This window comes from Xenopus laevis, chromosome 7L (genome assembly GCF_017654675.1).
Source record: "Xenopus laevis strain J_2021 chromosome 7L, Xenopus_laevis_v10.1, whole genome shotgun sequence".
Classification (NCBI taxonomy): domain Eukaryota; kingdom Metazoa; phylum Chordata; class Amphibia; order Anura; family Pipidae; genus Xenopus; species Xenopus laevis.
Window position 1 is genome coordinate 124536026 of NC_054383.1, and position 7244 is coordinate 124543269.

Sequence of the window (7244 nt, forward strand, 5' to 3'; positions counted from 1 at the left end):
CATTTTCTCTAGAATTCCAGCACAGCATCTCAAACATACGGCCCATACAATATACTGGAAACATTCTGAGTGATAAAGGCAAAGGCTTACAGCAGCTGCAGTGTGAGCTCTATAATTGTGGCTTTATGCATTTCCCCATTGTGTACGTAATGTTGCCAATTTGTTTATTGTCTTGCATTTAAATATATTTTGTGCTGTGCTCATATATTGTCATTTTTTTTTCCTTTAAAAAAAGTAATATTGCAAAATTGCAATATGTTGCAATTGGACATATCTGGTTCATCAGTTTACTTATTTTATGTGTCATTTTGTCGCCTAATTTAAAGAAACATCTAACTGACATTCCAAGGCTGTATATGCAGAAATGCCAATGGTGCTGGATAGGGTGGAAGGTTCCTGATTTTGGGTCAGTCTCCTGTATATTCCCAAATAATGCAAATATTCCGGGGCAAGTCTAATAAATACATGTTACGATAAATAAAATTGCAATCAGTGCAGCCCATCTAGCTGGGGTTTCAAGACGTGTCCCTGAATTTTTTAGAACTCTGATAATTGGTCAGAATGTAGAGCCATAGGAAATGGTAGAATAGTAGAAATTAGTAGAGATTTTTCATGTGTTGAATTTCAGAGAACAGAGCATGCAAACACAGAACTAAAAGAAAATTAACTAACCTAAAGTATATTGGATTTATAGTCTATATCTTTATTATCTGATCATAGGACAGGCAGAAAGGACAGAGCCTGTTGCAGCCTCCTCTCTGTAATTGATACAAAATAGGGGTCGGGTAGGAACTAAAGGGGGTCCCTACATATCTCCCGCCCCTCACCACCACTACTTACCAACACAGTCGGTGATCTATTCGTGGGGAAAGATGCAGATCTCTGCGCCTACTTTATGCCAACATACAACAACATTTTTATGGGGTGTTGAGAGTTCTTTTCTGACAGTAGTGAGATCTGGACCAAACATATTGTGATATGATATATTGACGATCTGCTACAGATTTGGGATGGCACGCTAATGAAACTAAACGACTTCCCGACTACTTTCAATAATAATAACTTGATATCAGGTTGACTCTTACTTCAAATCTTAATACTCTGGAATTCCATCAACCACCCATGAATGTGTTTTCCCTTTATATATCTTACTCAATTAACCATCACCTTCTTACAAACATACATGTCCAGTGGCCCTTTTTAAATTTAAAATGAAGGCATTATATTTTTGTCGACAACATTTTTTTTGTGTCCACAAAACATATTTCCAAATCCAAAACTGTATTTTATTCCTGGAAATGGCACTTTGTGAACACAAAACATTTTGCAGCTACAAAATGAATTGTTCACCACAAAATGAATTCTATAGTCACAATATTAGTTTTGTATATGCTGTACAAAATGAATGCAGTTAACACAAAAATTATTTTGTGGTATAAATGTTGAAGTCAGGAAGGCCAATTTGCTAATTTTTCAGGACATGGGGAAAAAAATACGAGTGCAGGGGGAAACCCCCATCAAAACACATACACGACTTTTTTTCCCACAATTGCTTTTTTGTGTTCTTGAGGTGTAGCATATTTAAAGGGATACTGTCATGGGAAAAAAAAAATTCAAAATGAATAAGTAAATAGTGCTGCTCCAGGAGAATTCTGCACTGAAATCCATTTTTCAAAAGAGCAAACAGATTTTTTTATACTCAGTGTTGAAATCTGACATGGGACTAGACATATTGTCAGTTTCCCCTTGACTTGTGCTCTGATAAACTTCAATCATTCTTTACTGCTGTACTGCAAATTGGAGTGATATCACCCCCCCTCTCTTCCCCCTCCCAGCAGCCAAACACAGTAACGTAACTAGAGGGGGGCGGGCCCTGGCGCCGGGCCCACCCGCCCCCCTCCGTAAGATATTTTTGACCGCAATCCAGTGGCGCGTGAGTTGCAAGGGGGCCCTGAGGGGGTGCGGGCCCTGGCCCAATTGCACCCTCTGCTCCCCCAATAGTTACGCCACTGGCCAAACAAAAGAACAATTGGAAGGTAACCAGATAACAGCTCCCTAACACAAGAGAGCAGCTGCCTGGTAGATCTAAGAACAACACTCAATAGTAAAAACCCATGTCTCACTGAGACACATTCAGTTACATTGAGAAGGAAAAACAGCAGCCTGCCAGAAAGCATTTCTCTCCTAAAGTGCAGGCACAAGTCACATGAAAGCACTGCGTATCTTGACAGCGCTATATAAATAAATGATGAAATGATGATGATGACCAGGGGCAGCTGGGAAATTGACAAAATGTCTAGCCCCATGTCAGATTTCAAAATTGAATATAAAAAAATCTGTTCTTTTGAGAAATGGATTTCAGTGCAGAAGTCTGCTGGAGTAGCACTATTAACTGTGCTTTTGAAAAAAAAAACATATTTTCAGATGACAGGATCCCTTTAATGAAAAAAACACAATAGAATATCTGTGATCATATTTTTCTATGGAAAAAAAAAACTTGCACACAAACAAGAATCACATTGTTCCGTTCATTTTCACTGGGGCCTAAAATCTTTTGGGTTAATAAAGTTGTAGAGACAATTCCTATAGTCTTCTATAGAACCTTTCAGCTTTACTTGCCGAGTTAGTTTTCTGGTTACATTATGCATTTTTTTTATTCAATAAATGTCTCAGTTTCAGAAAACACTGGAGCTTTCACATTTTGCAGCGTGTTTTTTTTTTTTTTTTTATTAACAATTTTTGCAGTTTACAATTATTAGGAAGAAAGGAGAAATAGAGGGGGGGGGGGAAAGGTACTGGAGACTGCACAGACATGTCACAACTACTAAGCAATGAGAGTTATTATTCGCTTAAGTAGGTTCAGGAGAAAAAGGTCCGTTCGTACAGATCCACTCTGTTGAGTTCAGCTTGGATGTGTGCACGCTGCGGGAGACTAGATTTTTTCCAATGTCTCGCCAATAAACTTCTGCTGACTAGAAGAAGCCTTGTGATATCCTTCTGTGTCGTGGCGGCTCTTACCACTGTATCATAGCCTAGTAAGGCCAGCGCTGGGCTGATGATAGTTAGGTCACCGGTAATGTCCCTTAGAAGACTATTAACTCTCTGCCAGTATTCCAGAGCTATGGGGCAGGCCCACCAAATATGAATGAAAGTCCCTGCTTCCCGTCGACACCTCCAACAAGTGTCGGGAGAGTTGGGGAATGCTTTGTGTATTTTGTCAGCATAGGCGGAGGGTGAATTTTTTGTTTGGGGAGGCTAAAGATGGGCCATTCATAGACTGACCTAAAGCTACTGTGAGGCTTAGTGGATGCACCACTGGAATGAAAATAAACCCCCACCCCAACTACCTCAAGCGGTTCTGTGGGTTCCACAACTCATATTAAATGGATTCTCAATCCATTTGTGTTCACAGATGTCCCTTTAATTTTAACAAAGGGGTGATATATTTGTGAAGTGTTAAACAGTGTTAAGCTTAGATGTGAGATTTAGTCTATATTTACAAAACAAGCACATATATGCAGTGATATGCAGTGGGTACTGGTGGCAGAGATTCAGATATATTTATGCCCCCACACTGTAACATTGCCACTGAAATACAACATTGGTTTGTTTCCAAGCCACCTTAAAGGGGTGCTTCACTTTTAAGTACACTTTATGTGTATAGCAGGGCTAATTCTAAGCAACTTTTCAATTGGCCTTCATTTTTTCTTTTTTTATAGTTTTTAATTATTTACCTTCTCCTTTTGAATCTTTCTTTCTTTCAAAAGGGGATGACCTCTTCTAAAAAACAAATGCTCTGTAAGGCCACAATTCTATTGTTATTGCTTTTTTTTATTGCTCATCTTTCTGTTCAGACCCCTTTCCAGTTCCTTATTCAAATCTATGCATGGTTGCTAGGGTGATCTGGACCCTAGCAACCAGATTGCTGACATTGCACATTGGAGAGCTGCCGAATAAAAAGCTCCACAAATAATAAAAAAAATTAAAGACAATTAAAAATTGTCTCAGAATATCTGACTAACTTACAGACTTAAAAGGTTTTGTTCACCTTTGAGTTAACTTTTATTATGATGCAGAGAGTAATATTCTTAAACCAATTTGCAATTTGTTTTCATTTTTTATTATCTGTTGTTTTTGAGTTATTTAGCTTTTTATTCAGCAGCTCTCCAGTTTGCAGTTTGAACAATCTGGTTGCTAGGGTCCAAATTCCCTAGCAACCATGCACTTATTTGAATAAGACACTGGAATATGAATAAGAGAGGCCTGAATAGAAAGATGAGTAATAAAAAGTAGCAATAACAACACATTTGTAGCCTTACAGAGTATTTGTTTTTAGATGGTGTGACCATTAAAAAGCTGGAAAGAGTCAGAAGAAGAAGAAGGCAAATATTTCAAAACCTATAAAAATAAATAATAAAGGCCAATTGAAAAATTGCTTAGAATTGGCCATTGTATAACATACTAACAGTTAATGTCAAGGTGAACACCCCTTTGACTAAAATAAACAAAGTAAGAGAAAAAAAACAAGTGCAAAAGCATAAAAAGCACAATTTGCTTTTCATGGGGAAAGAGTTCATTCAAGATTGGAGCAAGGGAGATAGGGATATTATAGGTGCCAGTTGAGAGAAAAAACTTTGACAAAAGAAACTATTTTATTCCAGATAGTGTTTAAGCCGTTAGAGCTTTTCCAGTATAATACTGTACCTGTGGGAGCAGTAAGTTGAAATCTGCAGCAATTAGTTACACCTCTGGTGAGGTTCCTTCTAGTCCTTTCTTCAGTGCCTTCCGACGATCCGAATCTCACCCCCACCCCCTCCTTTATCTGTGACCTGATTGGCTAGTTCTACTGTCAGTCAAGAGAGGTGCATTCTGATTGGGGAAACCATGAGGAATAAGATCCAATCAGTGTGCAGCTCAGAGAACCGGTTTCCACAATGTTAAAGGTGTAAACCAGCAGTCAGAAACGGAGAGAGTTCGTTTTAGTTAGGTGCCAGGCAGGTTTGGGGAGGCTTAGCCTCCCCTAGCCTTATTGAAAATCCGCCTATGATCGGATCCTTCATATGGATTTTGGCGCTCATGTTTATATCTGAGCAACCTTAAACATGTAAAAAGGAACGGTCAAAAAACATCACATATATATATATAATGCGTCTTTTATTCCAAAAGTGGAACATTTATAAAAAGTAACTTGGAGCTATAAAATATATTGTGTAGAAATGCCATACAAAAACGAAGAACTGATTCTACCCTTAGGGTTAGTTCACACGAGGAGATTCGGGTAGATTTTGTCGCCTGGCGACTAATCGCCTCGTCTTCCGAACTGCCTCAGCGTGTTTTCCCATAGGCTATAATGAAAAGTTGCCTGCGCTAATGCACATGCGGCGATGCGTTTTCCATAGTCGCCCGAAGTTGTCTCACGGAGGCAGGCGACAAAATCTCCCTGAATCTCCTTGTGTGAACTAACCTAATTCTTCACTGATAACAGCCGTCATTAAATAGGCTGGATATTAAATAGTGTGGATTTCTACAGTAGCTGAAAAACACTTCTCTGTATCTTTTTATTACTCAATAAAACAGAAGAATAAGAATCCTCCTCTTAGTCAACATTGTTTTGTCTCGCTTAAACATTCTCCCTCCCCAAATGAATAAAGAAAGAGATAGAGGAGAGTTACCTACTTTGTATCCTTGATTCTACAGGATCTGTCTCAGTTCTTTTCCTCTCTCTGTATGTCTCGGGTGTTGGTCTGTAACCTCCTGATAATGTTATTGCATTCGTAGGTTTCAAACGAAAGTGAAACTGAATTTAGAAAGAGACTGGCAAAGCCAGAGAGAGAGAGAGAGAGCGAGAGCTAAACAGAGGAATGTATTAAAGGGTAAACAGCCCGACTGAACCAGACAGAAGACTGATTTATAGACAAAGGGCTGGTTTGGACAAATGATTCAGCATTATTCTGAAAGGTTCTTGTGCTCATACATGCTTCTTTAATCTTGAAACCGTCCTGCCTATAAAAAAAGGAAAGTTAAATAATAACACCTAGGAATAATAATTAAGAAGCCTATATGTAACATAACCAACTAAATGGGTCACGGACGCTAGCAACCTGACTCCGAAGCAACAGCTTCTATTTTATTTTTCTTGTTTCACTTTTACATTGTTATTCTCATATTCGTGCAGATTGCAAAATGTACAGTCTTTGTCAGCCTGCTCCCGTCCCAAAAAAAGTTTGGCAGGCAAGCATATATTGGTATGGGATCTGTTATCCTGAAACCCATTATCCAGAAAGCTCAGAATTACGGAAAGGCCGTCTCTCATAGACTCTATTATAATCAAATCATCCAAATGTTTAAAAATGATTTCCTTTTTCTCTGTAATGATAAAACAGTAGCTTGTACTTGATCCCAACTGAGATATAATTAAAGGAGAACTAAAGCCTAACTAGAGAAGTAGACTAGAAATGCTGTACCTTATGTTTTAGGCTTCTATACCAGCCCAAGTCACCCACAGCCTTTTATCAGGGAAGATCGGTGTCTCCAAAGATGCCCCAGTAGCTCCCCATCTTCTTTTCTGCTGATTCACTGCACATGCTCTGTGCTGCTGTCACTTACTGAGCTTAGGGGCCCACTCACAATATACAGTACACATAGAATAGAAATGTCACAATATAAGGCTGATTAGTAATTAATACAGATAATTACTACATGGCAGCACAGAAACCAGTGCAATTAGCATCAGAATTTAATAATCAGCAAACCTGTAGCATCAGCTTATATTACAGGGGAAGCTCATTTTCTGCTGGATAATTAGTGACGAGCCCTAAGCTTAGCTTCTCAACAGCCAATCAGAGCCCACTGAGCATGTGAGTGTCACAGACACTTTCCAAGATGGTGACCCCCTGTGACAAGTTTGAAGTCCTGGATCATTGCTGCTATTGACAAGCTGAAACTTTAGCCTCGTGCAATACATTCAGCAATTATAGCCATATTTTTTTTTAGGGTTTAGTTCTCCTTTAATCATTATTGGAGGCAAAACAAGCCTATTGGTTTTATTAAATGTTTACATAATTTTCTAGTAGACTAGAATTACAGAAAGATCCTTTTTCTGGAAGATCCCAGGTCCAGAGCATTCTGGATAACAGGTCCCATACCTGTACTGAAATCTCGGAATAACAATGCCTACAATATACTAAAAGTCAAATACCCTTTTAGAATTACTTGAACTGCCAGGGGCCAGGATCTTTTGTTCA

At 38.7% G+C, this 7244-nt stretch overlaps 1 protein-coding gene across 1 annotated transcript in view; it reads left to right on the forward strand.

Annotated features, from left to right (window-relative positions):
- LOC108695919 (guanylate-binding protein 1-like) overlaps window positions 1-7244 on the forward strand; it is a 114416-nt gene that overhangs the window by 41436 nt on the left and 65736 nt on the right. The gene's annotated exons all lie outside the window — the stretch shown is intronic.